At 33.2% G+C, this 19,891-nt stretch overlaps 23 non-coding genes across 23 annotated transcripts; all 23 read right to left on the bottom strand.

The window, feature by feature from the left end:
* Positions 1 to 1,024: 1,024 nt before the first annotated feature.
* On the bottom strand, positions 1,025 to 1,098 carry TRNAI-AAU (transfer RNA isoleucine (anticodon AAU)). The gene has a single exon. It is a non-coding gene; the product is annotated as a tRNA-Ile (tRNA).
* A 715-nt stretch (positions 1,099 to 1,813) lies between these two features.
* Positions 1,814 to 1,887, bottom strand: TRNAI-AAU (transfer RNA isoleucine (anticodon AAU)). The gene has a single exon. It is a non-coding gene; the product is annotated as a tRNA-Ile (tRNA).
* Positions 1,888 to 2,648: 761 nt separating this feature from the next.
* On the bottom strand, positions 2,649 to 2,722 carry TRNAI-AAU (transfer RNA isoleucine (anticodon AAU)). Its single transcript has one exon. It is a non-coding gene; the product is annotated as a tRNA-Ile (tRNA).
* Positions 2,723 to 3,437: 715 nt separating this feature from the next.
* On the bottom strand, positions 3,438 to 3,511 carry TRNAI-AAU (transfer RNA isoleucine (anticodon AAU)). The gene has a single exon. It is a non-coding gene; the product is annotated as a tRNA-Ile (tRNA).
* A 761-nt stretch (positions 3,512 to 4,272) lies between these two features.
* On the bottom strand, positions 4,273 to 4,346 carry TRNAI-AAU (transfer RNA isoleucine (anticodon AAU)). Its single transcript has one exon. It is a non-coding gene; the product is annotated as a tRNA-Ile (tRNA).
* A 715-nt stretch (positions 4,347 to 5,061) lies between these two features.
* TRNAI-AAU (transfer RNA isoleucine (anticodon AAU)) lies at positions 5,062 to 5,135 on the bottom strand. The gene has a single exon. It is a non-coding gene; the product is annotated as a tRNA-Ile (tRNA).
* A 761-nt stretch (positions 5,136 to 5,896) lies between these two features.
* On the bottom strand, positions 5,897 to 5,970 carry TRNAI-AAU (transfer RNA isoleucine (anticodon AAU)). Its single transcript has one exon. It is a non-coding gene; the product is annotated as a tRNA-Ile (tRNA).
* A 715-nt stretch (positions 5,971 to 6,685) lies between these two features.
* On the bottom strand, positions 6,686 to 6,759 carry TRNAI-AAU (transfer RNA isoleucine (anticodon AAU)). The gene has a single exon. It is a non-coding gene; the product is annotated as a tRNA-Ile (tRNA).
* A 761-nt stretch (positions 6,760 to 7,520) lies between these two features.
* Positions 7,521 to 7,594, bottom strand: TRNAI-AAU (transfer RNA isoleucine (anticodon AAU)). The gene has a single exon. It is a non-coding gene; the product is annotated as a tRNA-Ile (tRNA).
* A 715-nt stretch (positions 7,595 to 8,309) lies between these two features.
* TRNAI-AAU (transfer RNA isoleucine (anticodon AAU)) lies at positions 8,310 to 8,383 on the bottom strand. Its single transcript has one exon. It is a non-coding gene; the product is annotated as a tRNA-Ile (tRNA).
* Positions 8,384 to 9,098: 715 nt separating this feature from the next.
* TRNAI-AAU (transfer RNA isoleucine (anticodon AAU)) lies at positions 9,099 to 9,172 on the bottom strand. The gene has a single exon. It is a non-coding gene; the product is annotated as a tRNA-Ile (tRNA).
* A 761-nt stretch (positions 9,173 to 9,933) lies between these two features.
* On the bottom strand, positions 9,934 to 10,007 carry TRNAI-AAU (transfer RNA isoleucine (anticodon AAU)). The gene has a single exon. It is a non-coding gene; the product is annotated as a tRNA-Ile (tRNA).
* A 715-nt stretch (positions 10,008 to 10,722) lies between these two features.
* TRNAI-AAU (transfer RNA isoleucine (anticodon AAU)) lies at positions 10,723 to 10,796 on the bottom strand. Its single transcript has one exon. It is a non-coding gene; the product is annotated as a tRNA-Ile (tRNA).
* Positions 10,797 to 11,557: 761 nt separating this feature from the next.
* On the bottom strand, positions 11,558 to 11,631 carry TRNAI-AAU (transfer RNA isoleucine (anticodon AAU)). Its single transcript has one exon. It is a non-coding gene; the product is annotated as a tRNA-Ile (tRNA).
* A 715-nt stretch (positions 11,632 to 12,346) lies between these two features.
* TRNAI-AAU (transfer RNA isoleucine (anticodon AAU)) lies at positions 12,347 to 12,420 on the bottom strand. Its single transcript has one exon. It is a non-coding gene; the product is annotated as a tRNA-Ile (tRNA).
* Positions 12,421 to 13,135: 715 nt separating this feature from the next.
* TRNAI-AAU (transfer RNA isoleucine (anticodon AAU)) lies at positions 13,136 to 13,209 on the bottom strand. The gene has a single exon. It is a non-coding gene; the product is annotated as a tRNA-Ile (tRNA).
* Positions 13,210 to 13,970: 761 nt separating this feature from the next.
* Positions 13,971 to 14,044, bottom strand: TRNAI-AAU (transfer RNA isoleucine (anticodon AAU)). The gene has a single exon. It is a non-coding gene; the product is annotated as a tRNA-Ile (tRNA).
* Positions 14,045 to 14,759: 715 nt separating this feature from the next.
* Positions 14,760 to 14,833, bottom strand: TRNAI-AAU (transfer RNA isoleucine (anticodon AAU)). The gene has a single exon. It is a non-coding gene; the product is annotated as a tRNA-Ile (tRNA).
* A 761-nt stretch (positions 14,834 to 15,594) lies between these two features.
* TRNAI-AAU (transfer RNA isoleucine (anticodon AAU)) lies at positions 15,595 to 15,668 on the bottom strand. The gene has a single exon. It is a non-coding gene; the product is annotated as a tRNA-Ile (tRNA).
* Positions 15,669 to 16,383: 715 nt separating this feature from the next.
* TRNAI-AAU (transfer RNA isoleucine (anticodon AAU)) lies at positions 16,384 to 16,457 on the bottom strand. The gene has a single exon. It is a non-coding gene; the product is annotated as a tRNA-Ile (tRNA).
* Positions 16,458 to 17,219: 762 nt separating this feature from the next.
* On the bottom strand, positions 17,220 to 17,293 carry TRNAI-AAU (transfer RNA isoleucine (anticodon AAU)). Its single transcript has one exon. It is a non-coding gene; the product is annotated as a tRNA-Ile (tRNA).
* Positions 17,294 to 18,844: 1,551 nt separating this feature from the next.
* Positions 18,845 to 18,918, bottom strand: TRNAI-AAU (transfer RNA isoleucine (anticodon AAU)). Its single transcript has one exon. It is a non-coding gene; the product is annotated as a tRNA-Ile (tRNA).
* A 714-nt stretch (positions 18,919 to 19,632) lies between these two features.
* On the bottom strand, positions 19,633 to 19,706 carry TRNAI-AAU (transfer RNA isoleucine (anticodon AAU)). The gene has a single exon. It is a non-coding gene; the product is annotated as a tRNA-Ile (tRNA).
* Between the last annotated feature and the right edge of the window lie 185 nt (positions 19,707 to 19,891).

Here is a 19,891-nt window from a genome sequence, read left to right as displayed (position 1 = left end):
GTGTGGCATTGGTAATAGGGCTTTCATTTCTTCCTACAGTCCAAAGCAAAATAAAAATAGGGTGTAAAATACTATATATTTAAAGGATAATGGTAAAAGATCTACAATGTATTCAAGGCAGCTACAAGGGATAATCACTATAGCCAATACTGATGATGAAGCCTAGTTTCCAAGCACTGTACTACAAGTTTAAATCCATTGTTGTCAATGATGTTGGGACATCAAGAAAAACAAATGGTCAGTGTGGGGATCGAACCCAAGACCTTGGCGTTATTAGCACCACGCTCTAACCAACTGAGCTAACCGGCCACACTATTTGAATGTGAAAATCCAAAATGACAAATAATCTTCAAATCATTATATGTATTTTTTCTAAATGGTGATTTTTGTTGACAATCATTTTTTCTCCCTTCATACTTTTGCAAAAACGATAAATGAGGTCCCATTTTAAAGATTAAGTTACTTGCTTCAGATAAATTGTTAGTTAAGAATTGTATATGGTTTTGTTTCTTTAAAAATTGAAGTTGCAAATTGACTTTGTGCCCTACACTTCTTTCCCTGGATGTGTTGATACAGCATGGCAAAGAAGATCAGTTTTGCACAGCTTCTCGAAATGGCTACATATGAACCAGTTCTTCTTTCATCCTACTACAAACCACCAACCTCACTATAAAATGAATTGTATTTTATTTGCATGAAACATTTACGCATGGGCCACGTAGTAGATCATATATTGATTGAAAAGCATTTCTATTTTAAAGAAAAATCATAAAGCATAAAGTGCTTTGAAGTGTGGCATTGGTAATAGGGCTTTCATTTCTTCCTACAGTCCAAAGCAAAATAAAAATAGGGTGTAAAATACTATATATTTAAAGTATAATGGTAAAAGATCTACAATGTATTCAAGGCAGTTACTAGGATAATCACTATAGCCAATACTGATGATGAAGCCTAGTTTCCAAGCACTGTACTACAAGTTTAAATCCATTGTTGTCAATGATGTTGGGTCATCAAGATAAACAAATGGCCAGTGTGGGGATCAAACCCAAGACCTTGGCGTTATTAGCACCACGCTCTAACCAACTGAGCTAACCGGCCACACTCTTTGAATGCGAAAATCCAAAATGACAAATAATCTTCAAATCATTATGTGTATTATTTCTAAAAGGTGATTTTTGTTGACAATCATTTTTTCTCCCTTCATACTTTTGCAAAAACGATAAATGAGGTCCCATTTTAAAGATTAAGTTACTTGCTTCAGATAAATTGTTAGTTAAGAATTGTATATGGTTTTGTTTCTTTAAAAATTGAAGTTACAAATTGACTTTGTGCCCTACACTTCTTTCCCTGGATGTGTTGATACAGCATGGCAAAGATGATCAGTTTTGCACAGCTTCTCAAAATTGCTACATATGAACCAGTTCTTCTTTCATCCTACTACAAACCACCAACCTCACTATAAAATGAATTGTATTTTATTTGCATGAAACATTTACGCATGGGCCACGTAGTAGATCATATATTGATTGAAAAGCATTTCTATTTTAAAGAAAAATCATAAAGCATAAAGTGCTTTGAAGTGTGGCATTGGTAATAGGGCTTTCATTTCTTCCTACAGTCCAAAGCAAAATAAAAATAGGGTTTAAAATACTATATATTTAAAGTATAATGGTAAAAGATCTACAATGTATTCAAGGCAGTTACTAGGATAATCACTATAGCCAATACTGATGATGAAGCCTAGTTTCCAAGCACTGTACTACAAGTTTAAATCCATTGTTGTCAATGATGTTGGGTCATCAAGATAAACAAATGGCCAGTGTGGGGATCGAACCCAAGACCTTGGCGTTATTAGCACCACGCTCTAACCAACTGAGCTAACCGGCCACACTCTTTGAATGCGAAAATCCAAAATGTCAAATAATCTTCATATCATTATGTGTATTATTTCTAAAAGGTGATTTTTGTTGACAATAAATCATTATATGTATTATTTCTAAAAGGTGATTTTTGTTGACAATCATTTTTTCTCCCTTCATACTTTTGCAAAAACGATAAATGAGGTCCCATTTTAAAGATTAAGTTACTTGCTTCAGATACATTGTTAGTTAAGAATTGTATATGGTTTTGTTTCTTTAAAAATTGAAGTTACAAATTGACTTTGTGCCCTACACTTCTTTCCCTGGATGTGTTGATACAGCATGGCAAAGATGATCAGTTTTGCACAGCTTCTCAAAATGGCTACATATGAACCAGTTCTTCTTTCATCCTACTACAAACCACCAACCTCACTATAAAATGAATTGTATTTTATTTGCATGAAACATTTACGCATGGGCCACGTAGTAGATCATATATTGATTGAAAAGCATTTATATTTTAAAGAAAAATCATAAAGCATAAAGTGCTTTGAAGTGTGGCATTGGTAATAGGGCTTTCATTTCTTCCTACAGTCCAAAGCAAAATAAAAATAGGGTGTAAAATACTATATATTTAAAGTATAATGGTAAAAGATTTACAATGTATTCAAGGCAGTTACTAGGATAATCACTATAGCCAATACTGATGATGAAGCCTAGTTTCCAAGCACTGTACTACAAGTTTAAATCCATTGTTGTCAATGATGTTGGGTCATCAAGAAAAACAAATGGCCAGTGTGGGGATCGAACCCAAGACCTTGGCGTTATTAGCACCACGCTCTAACCAACTGAGCTAACCGGCCACACTGTTTGATTGTGAAAATCCAAAATGACAAATAATCTTCAAATCATTATATGTATTATTTCTAAAAGGTGATTTTTGTTGACAATCATTTTTTCTCCCTTCATTCCTTTACAAAAACGATAAATGAGGTCCCATTTTAAAGATTAAGTTACTTGCTTCAGATAAATTGTTTGTTAAGAATTGTATATGGTTTTGTTTCTTTAAAAATTGAAGTTACAAATTGACTTTGTGCCCTACACTTCTTTCCCTGGATGTGTTGATACAGCATGGCAAAGAAGATCAGTTTTGCACAGCTTCTCGAAATGGCTACATATGAACCAGTTCTTCTTTCATCCTACTACAAACCACCAACCTCACTATAAAATTAATTGTATTTTATTTGCATGAAACATTTACGCATGGGCCACGTAGTAGATCATATATTGATTGAAAAGCATTTCTATTTTAAAGAAAAATCATAAAGCATAAAGTGCTTTGAAGTGTGGCATTGGTAATAGGGCTTTCATTTCTTCCTACAGTCCAAAGAAAAATAAAAATAGGGTGTAAAATACTATATATTTAAAGTATAATGGTAAAAGATCTACAATGTATTCAAGGCAGTTACTAGGATAATCACTATAGCCAATACTGATGATGAAGCCTAGTTTCCAAGCACTGTACTACAAGTTTAAATCCATTGTTGTCAATGATGTTGGGTCATCAAGATAAACAAATGGCCAGTGTGGGGATCGAACCCAAGACCTTGGCGTTATTAGCACCACGCTCTAACCAACTGAGCTAACCGGCCACACTCTTTGAAGGCGAAAATCCAAAATGACAAATAATCTTCATATCATTATGTGTATTATTTCTAAAAGGTGATTTTTGTTGACAATAAATCATTATATGTATTATTTCTAAAAGGTGATTTTTGTTGACAATCATTTTTTCTCCCTTCATACTTTTGCAAAAACGATAAATGAGGTCCCATTTTAAAGATTAAGTTATTTGCTTCAGATACATTGTTAGTTAAGAATTGTATATGGTTTTGTTTCTTTAAAAATTGAAGTTACAAATTGACTTTGTGCCCTACACTTCTTTCCCTGGATGTGTTGATACAGCATGGCAAAGAAGATCAGTTTTGCACAGCTTCTCGAAATGGCTACATATGAACCAGTTCTTCTTTCATCCTACTACAAACCACCAACCTCACTATAAAATTAATTGTATTTTATTTGCATGAAACATTTACGCATGGGCCACGTAGTAGATCATATATTGATTGAAAAGCATTTCTATTTTAAAGAAAAATCATAAAGCATAAAGTGCTTTGAAGTGTGGCATTGGTAATAGGGCTTTCATTTCTTCCTACAGTCCAAAGCAAAATAAAAATAGGGTGTAAAATACTATATATTTAAAGTATAATGGTAAAAGATCTACAATGTATTCAAGGCAGTTACTAGGATAATCACTATAGCCAATACTGATGATGAAGCCTAGTTTCCAAGCACTGTACTACAAGTTTAAATCCATTGTTGTCAATGATGTTGGGTCATCAAGAAAAACAAATGGCCAGTGTGGGGATCGAACCCAAGACCTTGCCGTTATTAGCACCACGCTCTAACCAACTGAGCTAACCGGCCACACTGTTTGATTGTGAAAATCCAAAATGACAAATAATCTTCAAATCATTATATGTATTATTTCTAAAAGGTGATTTTTGTTGACAATCATTTTTTCTCCCTTCATACTTTTGCAAAAACGATAAATGAGGTCCCATTTTAAAGATTAAGTTACTTGCTTCAGATAAATTGTTAGTTAAGAATTGTATATGGTTTTGTTTCTTTAAAAATTGAAGTTACAAATTGACTTTGTGCCCTACACTTCTTTCCCTGGATGTGTTGATACAGCATGGCAAAGAAGATCAGTTTTGCACAGCTTCTCGAAATGGCTACATATGAACCAGTTCTTCTTTCATCCTACTACAAACCACCAACCTCACTATAAAATTAATTGTATTTTATTTGCATGAAACATTTACGCATGGGCCACGTAGTAGATCATATATTGATTGAAAAGCATTTCTATTTTAAAGAAAAATCATAAAGCATAAAGTGCTTTGAAGTGTGGCATTGGTAATAGGGCTTTCATTTCTTCCTACAGTCCAAAGCAAAATAAAAATAGGGTTTAAAATACTATATATTTAAAGTATAATGGTAAAAGATCTACAATGTATTCAAGGCAGTTACTAGGATAATCACTATAGCCAATACTGATGATGAAGCCTAGTTTCCAAGCACTGTACTACAAGTTTAAATCCATTGTTGTCAATGATGTTGGGTCATCAAGATAAACAAATGGCCAGTGTGGGGATCGAACCCAAGACCTTGGCGTTATTAGCACCACGCTCTAACCAACTGAGCTAACCGGCCACACTCTTTGAATGCGAAAATCCAAAATGACAAATAATCTTCATATCATTATGTGTATTATTTCTAAAAGGTGATTTTTGTTGACAATAAATCATTATATGTATTATTTCTAAAAGGTGATTTTTGTTGACAATCATTTTTTCTCCCTTCATACTTTTGCAAAAACGATAAATGAGGTCCCATTTTAAAGATTAAGTTACTTGCTTCAGATACATTGTTAGTTAAGAATTGTATATGGTTTTGTTTCTTTAAAAATTGAAGTTACAAATTGACTTTGTGCCCTACACTTCTTTCCCTGGATGTGTTGATACAGCATGGCAAAGAAGATCAGTTTTGCACAGCTTCTCGAAATGGCTACATATGAACCAGTTCTTCTTTCATCCTACTACAAACCACCAACCTCACTATAAAATTAATTGTATTTTATTTGCATGAAACATTTACGCATGGGCCACGTAGTAGATCATATATTGATTGAAAAGCATTTCTATTTTAAAGAAAAATCATAAAGCATAAAGTGCTTTGAAGTGTGGCATTGGTAATAGGGCTTTCATTTCTTCCTACAGTCCAAAGCAAAATAAAAATAGGGTGTAAAATACTATATATTTAAAGTATAATGGTAAAAGATCTACAATGTATTCAAGGCAGTTACTAGGATAATCACTATAGCCAATACTGATGATGAAGCCTAGTTTCCAAGCACTGTACTACAAGTTTAAATCCATTGTTGTCAATGATGTTGGGTCATCAAGAAAAACAAATGGCCAGTGTGGGGATCGAACCCAAGACCTTGGCGTTATTAGCACCACGCTCTAACCAACTGAGCTAACCGGCCACACTGTTTGATTGTGAAAATCCAAAATGACAAATAATCTTCAAATCATTATATGTATTATTTCTAAAAGGTGATTTTTGTTGACAATCATTTTTTCTCCCTTCATACTTTTGCAAAAACGATAAATGAGGTCCCATTTTAAAGATTAAGTTACTTGCTTCAGATAAATTGTTAGTTAAGAATTGTATATGGTTTTGTTTCTTTAAAAATTGAAGTTACAAATTGACTTTGTGCCCTACACTTCTTTCCCTGGATGTGTTGATACAGCATGGCAAAGAAGATCAGTTTTGCACAGCTTCTCGAAATGGCTACATATGAACCAGTTCTTCTTTCATCCTACTACAAACCACCAACCTCACTATAAAATTAATTGTATTTTATTTGCATGAAACATTTACGCATGGGCCACGTAGTAGATCATATATTGATTGAAAAGCATTTCTATTTTAAAGAAAAATCATAAAGCATAAAGTGCTTTGAAGTGTGGCATTGGTAATAGGGCTTTCATTTCTTCCTACAGTCCAAAGCAAAATAAAAATAGGGTTTAAAATACTATATATTTAAAGTATAATGGTAAAAGATCTACAATGTATTCAAGGCAGTTACTAGGATAATCACTATAGCCAATACTGATGATGAAGCCTAGTTTCCAAGCACTGTACTACAAGTTTAAATCCATTGTTGTCAATGATGTTGGGTCATCAAGATAAACAAATGGCCAGTGTGGGGATCGAACCCAAGACCTTGGCGTTATTAGCACCACGCTCTAACCAACTGAGCTAACCGGCCACACTCTTTGAATGCGAAAATCCAAAATGACAAATAATCTTCATATCATTATGTGTATTATTTCTAAAAGGTGATTTTTGTTGACAATAAATCATTATATGTATTATTTCTAAAAGGTGATTTTTGTTGACAATCATTTTTTCTCCCTTCATACTTTTGCAAAAACGATAAATGAGGTCCCATTTTAAAGATTAAGTTACTTGCTTCAGATACATTGTTAGTTAAGAATTGTATATGGTTTTGTTTCTTTAAAAATTGAAGTTACAAATTGACTTTGTGCCCTACACTTCTTTCCCTGGATGTGTTGATACAGCATGGCAAAGATGATCAGTTTTGCACAGCTTCTCAAAATGGCTACATATGAACCAGTTCTTCTTTCATCCTACTACAAACCACCAACCTCACTATAAAATGAATTGTATTTTATTTGCATGAAACATTTACGCATGGGCCACGTAGTAGATCATATATTGATTGAAAAGCATTTATATTTTAAAGAAAAATCATAAAGCATAAAGTGCTTTGAAGTGTGGCATTGGTAATAGGGCTTTCATTTCTTCCTACAGTCCAAAGCAAAATAAAAATAGGGTGTAAAATACTATATATTTAAAGTATAATGGTAAAAGATTTACAATGTATTCAAGGCAGTTACTAGGATAATCACTATAGCCAATACTGATGATGAAGCCTAGTTTCCAAGCACTGTACTACAAGTTTAAATCCATTGTTGTCAATGATGTTGGGTCATCAAGAAAAACAAATGGCCAGTGTGGGGATCGAACCCAAGACCTTGGCGTTATTAGCACCACGCTCTAACCAACTGAGCTAACCGGCCACACTGTTTGATTGTGAAAATCCAAAATGACAAATAATCTTCAAATCATTATATGTATTATTTCTAAAAGGTGATTTTTGTTGACAATCATTTTTTCTCCCTTCATTCCTTTACAAAAACGATAAATGAGGTCCCATTTTAAAGATTAAGTTACTTGCTTCAGATAAATTGTTTGTTAAGAATTGTATATGGTTTTGTTTCTTTAAAAATTGAAGTTACAAATTGACTTTGTGCCCTACACTTCTTTCCCTGGATGTGTTGATACAGCATGGCAAAGAAGATCAGTTTTGCACAGCTTCTCGAAATGGCTACATATGAACCAGTTCTTCTTTCATCCTACTACAAACCACCAACCTCACTATAAAATTAATTGTATTTTATTTGCATGAAACATTTACGCATGGGCCACGTAGTAGATCATATATTGATTGAAAAGCATTTCTATTTTAAAGAAAAATCATAAAGCATAAAGTGCTTTGAAGTGTGGCATTGGTAATAGGGCTTTCATTTCTTCCTACAGTCCAAAGAAAAATAAAAATAGGGTGTAAAATACTATATATTTAAAGTATAATGGTAAAAGATCTACAATGTATTCAAGGCAGTTACTAGGATAATCACTATAGCCAATACTGATGATGAAGCCTAGTTTCCAAGCACTGTACTACAAGTTTAAATCCATTGTTGTCAATGATGTTGGGTCATCAAGATAAACAAATGGCCAGTGTGGGGATCAAACCCAAGACCTTGGCGTTATTAGCACCACGCTCTAACCAACTGAGCTAACCGGCCACACTGTTTGAATGAGAAAATCCAAAATGACAAATAATCTTCAAATCATTATATGTATTATTTCTAAAATTTGATTTTTGTTGACAATCATTTTTTCTCCCTTCATACTTTTGCAAAAACGATAAATGAGGTCCCATTTTGAAGATTAAGTTATTTGCTTCAGATACATTGTTAGTTAAGAATTGTATATGGTTTTGTTTCTTTAAAAATTGAAGTTACAAATTGACTTTGTGCCCTACACTTCTTTCCCTGGATGTGTTGATACAGCATGGCAAAGAAGATCAGTTTTGCACAGCTTCTCGAAATGGCTACATATGACCCAGTTCTTCTTTCATCCTACTACAAACCACCAACCTCACTATAAAATTAATTGTATTTTATTTGCATGAAACATTTACGCATGGGCCACGTAGTAGATCATATATTGATTGAAAAGCATTTCTATTTTAAAGAAAAATCATAAAGCATAAAGTGCTTTGAAGTGTGGCATTGGTAATAGGGCTTTCATTTCTTCCTACAGTCCAAAGCAAAATAAAAATAGGGTTTAAAATACTATATATTTAAAGTATAATGGTAAAAGATCTACAATGTATTCAAGGCAGTTACTAGGATAATCACTATAGCCAATACTGATGATGAAGCCTAGTTTCCAAGCACTGTACTACAAGTTTAAATCCATTGTTGTCAATGATGTTGGGTCATCAAGATAAACAAATGGCCAGTGTGGGGATCAAACCCAAGACCTTGGCGTTATTAGCACCACGCTCTAACCAACTGAGCTAACCGGCCACACTCTTTGAATGCGAAAATCCAAAATGACAAATAATCTTCAAATCATTATGTGTATTATTTCTAAAAGGTGATTTTTGTTGACAATAAATCATTATATGTATTATTTCTAAAAGGTGATTTTTGTTGACAATCATTTTTTCTCCCTTCATACTTTTGCAAAAATGATAAATGAGGTCCCATTTTAAAGATTAAGTTATTTGCTTCAGATACATTGTTAGTTAAGAATTGTATATGGTTTTGTTTCTTTAAAAATTGAAGTTACAAATTGACTTTGTGCCCTACACTTCTTTCCCTGGATGTGTTGATACAGCATGGCAAAGATGATCAGTTTTGCACAGCTTCTCAAAATGGCTACATATGAACCAGTTCTTCTTTCATCCTACTACAAACCACCAACCTCACTATAAAATGAATTGTATTTTATTTGCATGAAACATTTACGCATGGGCCACGTAGTAGATCATATATTGATTGAAAAGCATTTCTATTTTAAAGAAAAATCATAAAGCATAAAGTGCTTTGAAGTGTGGCATTGGTAATAGGGCTTTCATTTCTTCCTACAGTCCAAAGAAAAATAAAAATAGGGTGTAAAATACTATATATTTAAAGTATAATGGTAAAAGATCTACAATGTATTCAAGGCAGTTACTAGGATAATCACTATAGCCAATACTGATGATGAAGCCTAGTTTCCAAGCACTGTACTACAAGTTTAAATCCATTGTTGTCAATGATGTTGGGTCATCAAGATAAACAAATGGCCAGTGTGGGGATCAAACCCAAGACCTTGGCGTTATTAGCACCACGCTCTAACCAACTGAGCTAACCGGCCACACTGTTTGAATGAGAAAATCCAAAATGACAAATAATCTTCAAATCATTATATGTATTATTTCTAAAATTTGATTTTTGTTGACAATCATTTTTTCTCCCTTCATACTTTTGCAAAAACGATAAATGAGGTCCCATTTTAAAGATTAAGTTATTTGCTTCAGATACATTGTTAGTTAAGAATTGTATATGGTTTTGTTTCTTTAAAAATTGAAGTTACAAATTGACTTTGTGCCCTACACTTCTTTCCCTGGATGTGTTGATACAGCATGGCAAAGAAGATCAGTTTTGCACAGCTTCTCGAAATGGCTACATATGACCCAGTTCTTCTTTCATCCTACTACAAACCACCAACCTCACTATAAAATTAATTGTATTTTATTTGCATGAAACATTTACGCATGGGCCACGTAGTAGATCATATATTGATTGAAAAGCATTTCTATTTTAAAGAAAAATCATAAAGCATAAAGTGCTTTGAAGTGTGGCATTGGTAATAGGGCTTTCATTTCTTCCTACAGTCCAAAGCAAAATAAAAATAGGGTTTAAAATACTATATATTTAAAGTATAATGGTAAAAGATCTACAATGTATTCAAGGCAGTTACTAGGATAATCACTATAGCCAATACTGATGATGAAGCCTAGTTTCCAAGCACTGTACTACAAGTTTAAATCCATTGTTGTCAATGATGTTGGGTCATCAAGATAAACAAATGGCCAGTGTGGGGATCGAACCCAAGACCTTGGCGTTATTAGCACCACGCTCTAACCAACTGAGCTAACCGGCCACACTCTTTGAATGCGAAAATCCAAAATGACAAATAATCTTCATATCATTATGTGTATTATTTCTAAAAGGTGATTTTTGTTGACAATAAATCATTATATGTATTATTTCTAAAAGGTGATTTTTGTTGACAATCATTTTTTCTCCCTTCATACTTTTGCAAAAACGATAAATGAGGTCCCATTTTAAAGATTAAGTTACTTGCTTCAGATACATTGTTAGTTAAGAATTGTATATGGTTTTGTTTCTTTAAAAATTGAAGTTACAAATTGACTTTGTGCCCTACACTTCTTTCCCTGGATGTGTTGATACAGCATGGCAAAGATGATCAGTTTTGCACAGCTTCTCAAAATGGCTACATATGAACCAGTTCTTCTTTCATCCTACTACAAACCACCAACCTCACTATAAAATGAATTGTATTTTATTTGCATGAAACATTTACGCATGGGCCACGTAGTAGATCATATATTGATTGAAAAGCATTTATATTTTAAAGAAAAATCATAAAGCATAAAGTGCTTTGAAGTGTGGCATTGGTAATAGGGCTTTCATTTCTTCCTACAGTCCAAAGCAAAATAAAAATAGGGTGTAAAATACTATATATTTAAAGTATAATGGTAAAAGATTTACAATGTATTCAAGGCAGTTACTAGGATAATCACTATAGCCAATACTGATGATGAAGCCTAGTTTCCAAGCACTGTACTACAAGTTTAAATCCATTGTTGTCAATGATGTTGGGTCATCAAGAAAAACAAATGGCCAGTGTGGGGATCGAACCCAAGACCTTGGCGTTATTAGCACCACGCTCTAACCAACTGAGCTAACCGGCCACACTGTTTGATTGTGAAAATCCAAAATGACAAATAATCTTCAAATCATTATATGTATTATTTCTAAAAGGTGATTTTTGTTGACAATCATTTTTTCTCCCTTCATTCCTTTACAAAAACGATAAATGAGGTCCCATTTTAAAGATTAAGTTACTTGCTTCAGATAAATTGTTTGTTAAGAATTGTATATGGTTTTGTTTCTTTAAAAATTGAAGTTACAAATTGACTTTGTGCCCTACACTTCTTTCCCTGGATGTGTTGATACAGCATGGCAAAGAAGATCAGTTTTGCACAGCTTCTCGAAATGGCTACATATGAACCAGTTCTTCTTTCATCCTACTACAAACCACCAACCTCACTATAAAATTAATTGTATTTTATTTGCATGAAACATTTACGCATGGGCCACGTAGTAGATCATATATTGATTGAAAAGCATTTCTATTTTAAAGAAAAATCATAAAGCATAAAGTGCTTTGAAGTGTGGCATTGGTAATAGGGCTTTCATTTCTTCCTACAGTCCAAAGAAAAATAAAAATAGGGTGTAAAATACTATATATTTAAAGTATAATGGTAAAAGATCTACAATGTATTCAAGGCAGTTACTAGGATAATCACTATAGCCAATACTGATGATGAAGCCTAGTTTCCAAGCACTGTACTACAAGTTTAAATCCATTGTTGTCAATGATGTTGGGTCATCAAGATAAACAAATGGCCAGTGTGGGGATCAAACCCAAGACCTTGGCGTTATTAGCACCACGCTCTAACCAACTGAGCTAACCGGCCACACTGTTTGAATGAGAAAATCCAAAATGACAAATAATCTTCAAATCATTATATGTATTATTTCTAAAATTTGATTTTTGTTGACAATCATTTTTTCTCCCTTCATACTTTTGCAAAAACGATAAATGAGGTCCCATTTTAAAGATTAAGTTATTTGCTTCAGATACATTGTTAGTTAAGAATTGTATATGGTTTTGTTTCTTTAAAAATTGAAGTTACAAATTGACTTTGTGCCCTACACTTCTTTCCCTGGATGTGTTGATACAGCATGGCAAAGAAGATCAGTTTTGCACAGCTTCTCGAAATGGCTACATATGACCCAGTTCTTCTTTCATCCTACTACAAACCACCAACCTCACTATAAAATTAATTGTATTTTATTTGCATGAAACATTTACGCATGGGCCACGTAGTAGATCATATATTGATTGAAAAGCATTTCTATTTTAAAGAAAAATCATAAAGCATAAAGTGCTTTGAAGTGTGGCATTGGTAATAGGGCTTTCATTTCTTCCTACAGTCCAAAGCAAAATAAAAATAGGGTTTAAAATACTATATATTTAAAGTATAATGGTAAAAGATCTACAATGTATTCAAGGCAGTTACTAGGATAATCACTATAGCCAATACTGATGATGAAGCCTAGTTTCCAAGCACTGTACTACAAGTTTAAATCCATTGTTGTCAATGATGTTGGGTCATCAAGATAAACAAATGGCCAGTGTGGGGATCAAACCCAAGACCTTGGCGTTATTAGCACCACGCTCTAACCAACTGAGCTAACCGGCCACACTCTTTGAATGCGAAAATCCAAAATGACAAATAATCTTCAAATCATTATGTGTATTATTTCTAAAAGGTGATTTTTGTTGACAATAAATCATTATATGTATTATTTCTAAAAGGTGATTTTTGTTGACAATCATTTTTTCTCCCTTCATACTTTTGCAAAAATGATAAATGAGGTCCCATTTTAAAGATTAAGTTATTTGCTTCAGATACATTGTTAGTTAAGAATTGTATATGGTTTTGTTTCTTTAAAAATTGAAGTTACAAATTGACTTTGTGCCCTACACTTCTTTCCCTGGATGTGTTGATACAGCATGGCAAAGATGATCAGTTTTGCACAGCTTCTCAAAATGGCTACATATGAACCAGTTCTTCTTTCATCCTACTACAAACCACCAACCTCACTATAAAATGAATTGTATTTTATTTGCATGAAACATTTACGCATGGGCCACGTAGTAGACCATATATTGATTGAAAAGCATTTCTATTTTAAAGAAAAATCATAAAGCATAAAGTGCTTTGAAGTGTGGCATTGGTAATAGGGCTTTCATTTCTTCCTACAGTCCAAAGAAAAATAAAAATAGGGTGTAAAATACTATATATTTAAAGTATAATGGTAAAAGATCTACAATGTATTCAAGGCAGTTACTAGGATAATCACTATAGCCAATACTGATGATGAAGCCTAGTTTCCAAGCACTGTACTACAAGTTTAAATCCATTGTTGTCAATGATGTTGGGTCATCAAGATAAACAAATGGCCAGTGTGGGGATCAAACCCAAGACCTTGGCGTTATTAGCACCACGCTCTAACCAACTGAGCTAACCGGCCACACTGTTTGAATGAGAAAATCCAAAATGACAAATAATCTTCAAATCATTATATGTATTATTTCTAAAATTTGATTTTTGTTGACAATCATTTTTTCTCCCTTCATACTTTTGCAAAAACGATAAATGAGGTCCCATTTTAAAGATTAAGTTATTTGCTTCAGATACATTGTTAGTTAAGAATTGTATATGGTTTTGTTTCTTTAAAAATTGAAGTTACAAATTGACTTTGTGCCCTACACTTCTTTCCCTGGATGTGTTGATACAGCATGGCAAAGAAGATCAGTTTTGCACAGCTTCTCGAAATGGCTACATATGACCCAGTTCTTCTTTCATCCTACTACAAACCACCAACCTCACTATAAAATTAATTGTATTTTATTTGCATGAAACATTTACGCATGGGCCACGTAGTAGATCATATATTGATTGAAAAGCATTTCTATTTTAAAGAAAAATCATAAAGCATAAAGTGCTTTGAAGTGTGGCATTGGTAATAGGGCTTTCATTTCTTCCTACAGTCCAAAGCAAAATAAAAATAGGGTTTAAAATACTATATATTTAAAGTATAATGGTAAAAGATCTACAATGTATTCAAGGCAGTTACTAGGATAATCACTATAGCCAATACTGATGATGAAGCCTAGTTTCCAAGCACTGTACTACAAGTTTAAATCCATTGTTGTCAATGATGTTGGGTCATCAAGATAAACAAATGGCCAGTGTGGGGATCAAACCCAAGACCTTGGCGTTATTAGCACCACGCTCTAACCAACTGAGCTAACCGGCCACACTCTTTGAATGCGAAAATCCAAAATGACAAATAATCTTCAAATCATTATGTGTATTATTTCTAAAAGGTGATTTTTGTTGACAATAAATCATTATATGTATTATTTCTAAAAGGTGATTTTTGTTGACAATCATTTTTTCTCCCTTCATACTTTTGCAAAAATGATAAATGAGGTCCCATTTTAAAGATTAAGTTATTTGCTTCAGATACATTGTTAGTTAAGAATTGTATATGGTTTTGTTTCTTTAAAAATTGAAGTTACAAATTGACTTTGTGCCCTACACTTCTTTCCCTGGATGTGTTGATACAGCATGGCAAAGATGATCAGTTTTGCACAGCTTCTCAAAATGGCTACATATGAACCAGTTCTTCTTTCATCCTACTACAAACCACCAACCTCACTATAAAATGAATTGTATTTTATTTGCATGAAACATTTACGCATGGGCCACGTAGTAGATCATATATTGATTGAAAAGCATTTCTATTTTAAAGAAAAATCATAAAGCATAAAGTGCTTTGAAGTGTGGCATTGGTAATAGGGCTTTCATTTCTTCCTACAGTCCAAAGCAAAATAAAAATAGGGTGTAAAATACTATATATTTAAAGTATAATGGTAAAAGATCTACAATGTATTCAAGGCAGTTACTAGGATAATCACTATAGCCAATACTGATGATGAAGCCTAGTTTCCAAGCACTGTACTACAAGTTTAAATCCATTGTTGTCAATGATGTTGGGTCATCAAGAAAAACAAATGGCCAGTGTGGGGATCGAACCCAAGACCTTGGCGTTATTAGCACCACGCTCTAACCAACTGAGCTAACCGGCCACACTGTTTGATTGTGAAAATCCAAAATGACAAATAATCTTCAAATCATTATATGTATTATTTCTAAAAGGTGATTTTTGTTGACAATCATTTTTTCTCCCTTCATACTTTTGCAAAAACGATAAATGAGGTCCCATTTTAAAGATTAAGTTACTTGCTTCAGATAAATTGTTAGTTAAGAATTGTATATGGTTTTGTTTCTTTAAAAATTGAAGTTACAAATTGACTTTGTGCCCTACACTTCTTTCCCTGGATGTGTTGATACAGCATGGCAAAGAAGATCAGTTTTGCACAGCTTCTCGAAATGGCTACATATGAACCAGTTCTTCTTTCATCCTACTACAAACCACCAACCTCACTATAAAATTAATTGTATTTTATTTGCATGAAACATTTACGCATGGGCCACGTAGTAGATCATATATTGATTGAAAAGCATTTCTATTTTAAAGAAAAATCATAAAGCATAAAGTGCTTTGAAGTGTGGCATTGGTAATAGGGCTTTCATTTCTTCCTACAGTCCAAAGCAAAATAAAAATAGGGTTTAAAATACTATATATTTAAAGTATAATGGTAAAAGATCTACAATGTATTCAAGGCAGTTACTAGGATAATCACTATAGCCAATACTGATGATGAAGCCTAGTTTCCAAGCACTGTACTACAAGTTTAAATCCATTGTTGTCAATGATGTTGGGTCATCAAGATAAACAAATGGCCAGTGTGGGGATCAAACCCAAGACCTTGGCGTTATTAGCACCACGCTCTAACCAACTGAGCTAACCGGCCACACTCTTTGAATGCGAAAATCCAAAATGACAAATAATCTTCAAATCATTATGTGTATTATTTCTAAAAGGTGATTTTTGTTGACAATAAATCATTATATGTATTATTTCTAAAAGGTGATTTTTGTTGACAATCATTTTTTCTCCCTTCATACTTTTGCAAAAATGATAAATGAGGTCCCATTTTAAAGATTAAGTTATTTGCTTCAGATACATTGTTAGTTAAGAATTGTATATGGTTTTGTTTCTTTAAAAATTGAAGTTACAAATTGACTTTGTGCCCTACACTTCTTTCCCTGGATGTGTTGATACAGCATGGCAAAGATGATCAGTTTTGCACAGCTTCTCAAAATGGCTACATATGAACCAGTTCTTCTTTCATCCTACTACAAACCACCAACCTCACTATAAAATGAATTGTATTTTTTTTGCATGAAACATTTACGCATGGGCCACGTAGTAGATCATATATTGATTGAAAAGCATTTCTATTTTAAAGAAAAATCATAAAGCATAAAGTGCTTTGAAGTGTGGCATTGGTAATAGGGCTTTCATTTATTCCTACAGCCCAAAGCAAAATAAAAATAGGGTGTAAAATACTATATATTTAAAGGATAATGGTAAAAGATCTACAATGTATTCAAGTCAGCTACAAGGGATAATCACTATAGCCAATACTGATGATGAAGCCTAGTTTCCAAGCACTGTACTACAAGTTTAAATCCATTGTTGTCAATGATGTTGGGTCATCAAGAAAAACAAATGGCCAGTGTGGGGATCGAACCCAAGACCTTGGCGTTATTAGCACCACGCTCTAACCAACTGAGCTAACCGGCCACACTGTTTGATTGTGAAAATCCAAAATGACAAATAATCTTCAAATCATTATATGTATTATTTCTAAAAGGTGATTTTTGTTGACAATCATTTTTTCTCCCTTCATACTTTTGCAAAAACGATAAATGAGGTCCCATTTTAAAGATTAAGTTACTTGCTTCAGATAAATTGTTAGTTAAGAATTGTATATGGTTTTGTTTCTTTAAAAATTGAAGTTACAAATTGACTTTGTGCCCTACACTTCTTTCCCTGGATGTGTTGATACAGCATGGCAAAGAAGATCAGTTTTGCACAGCTTCTCGAAATGGCTACATATGAACCAGTTCTTCTTTCATCCTACTACAAACCACCAACCTCACTATAAAATGAATTGTATTTAATTTGCATGAAACATTTACGCATGGGCCACGTAGTAGATCATATATTGATTGAAAAGCATTTCTATTTTAAAGAAAAATCATAAAGCATAAAGTGCTTTGAAGTGTGGCATTGGTAATAGGGCTTTCATTTCTTCCTACAGTCCAAAGCAAAATAAAAATAGGGTGTAAAATACTATATATTTAAAGTATAATGGTAAAAGATCTACAATGTATTCAAGGCAGTTACTAGGATAATCACTATAGCCAATACTGATGATGAAGCCTAGTTTCCAAGCACTGTACTACAAGTTTAAATCCATTGTTGTCAATGATGTTGGGTCATCAAGATAAACAAATGGCCAGTGTGGGGATCTAACCCAAGATCTTGGTGTTATTAGCACCACGCTCTAACCAACTGAGCTAACCGGCCACACTCTTTGAATGTGAAAATCCAAAATGACAAATAATCTTCATATCATTATGTGTATTATTTCTAAAAGGTGATTTTTGTTGACAATAAATCATTGTATGTATTATTTCTAAAAGGTGATTTTTGTTGACAATCATTTTTTCTCCCTTCATACTTTTGCAAAAACGATAAATGAGGTCCCATTTTAAAGATTAAGTTATTTGCTTCAGATACATTGTTAGTTAAGAATTGTATATTGTTTTGTTTCTTTAAAAATTGAAGTTACAAATTGACTTTGTGCCCTACACTTCTTTCCCTGGATGTGTTGATACAGCATGGCAAAGATGATCAGTTTTGCACAGCTTCTCAAAATGGCTACATATGAACCAGTTCTTCTTTCATCCTACTACAAACCACCAACCTCACTATAAAATGAATTGTATTTTATTTGCATGAAACATTTACGCATGGGCCACGTAGTAGATCATATATTGATTGAAAAGCATTTCTATTTTAAAGAAAAATCATAAAGCATAAAGTGCTTTGAAGTGTGGTATTGGTAATAGGGCTTTCATTTCTTCCTACAGTCCAAAGCAAAATAAAAATAGGGTGTAAAATACTATATATTTAAAGGATAATGGTAAAAGATCTACAATGTATTCAAGGCAGCTACAAGGGATAATCACTATAGCCAATACTGATGATGAAGCCTAGTTTCAAAGCACTGTACTACAAGTTTAAATCCATTGTTGTCAATGATGTTGGGTCATCAAGAAAAACAAATGGCCAGTGTGGGGATCGAACCCAAGACCTTGGCGTTATTAGCACCACGCTCTAACCAACTGAGCTAACCGGCCACACTATTTGAATGTGAAAATCCAAAATGACAAATAATCTTCAAATCATTATATGTATTATTTCTAAATGGTGATTTTTGTTGACAATCATTTTTTCTCCCTTCATACTTTTGCAAAAACGATAAATGAGGTCCCATTTTAAAGATTAAGTTACTTGCTTCAGATAAATTGTTAGTTAAGAATTGTATATGGTTTTGTTTCTTTAAAAATTGAAGTTGCAAATTGACTTTGTGCCCTACACTTCTTTCCCTGGATGTGTTGATACAGCATGGCAAAGAAGATCAGTTTTGCACAGCTTCTCGAAATGGCTACATATGACCCAGTTCTTCTTTCATCCTACTACAAACCACCAACCTCACTATAAAATTAATTGTATTTTATTTGCATGAAACATTTACGCATGGGCCACGTAGTAGATCATATATTGATTGAAAAGCATTTCTATTTTAAAGAAAAATCATAAAGCATAAAGTGCTTTGAAGTGTGGCATTGGTAATAGGGCTTTCATTTCTTCCTACAGTCCAAAGCAAAATAAAAATAGGGTTTAAATACTATATATTTAAAGTATAATGGTAAAAGATCTACAATGTATTCAAGGCAGTTACTAGGATAATCACTATAGCCAATACTGATGATGAAGCCTAGTTTCCAAGCACTGTACTACAAGTTTAAATCCATTGTTGTCAATTATGTTGGGTCATCAAGAAAAACAAATGGCCAGTGTGGGGATCAAACCCAAGACCTTGGCGTTATTAGCACCACGCTCTAACCAACTGAGCTAACCGGCCACACTCTTTGAATGCGAAAATCCAAAATGACAAATAATCTTCAAATCATTATGTGTATTATTTCTAAAAGGTGATTTTTGTTGACAATAAATCATTATATGTATTATTTCTAAAAGGTGATTTTTGTTGACAATCATTTTTTCTCCCTTCATACTTTTGCAAAAATGATAAATGAGGTCCCATTT

This window comes from Crinia signifera, chromosome 2, assembly GCF_055691185.1.
Source record: "Crinia signifera chromosome 2, ASM5569118v1, whole genome shotgun sequence".
NCBI lineage: Eukaryota > Metazoa > Chordata > Amphibia > Anura > Myobatrachidae > Crinia > Crinia signifera.
This window is presented reverse-complemented; position numbering and strand designations above follow the sequence as displayed.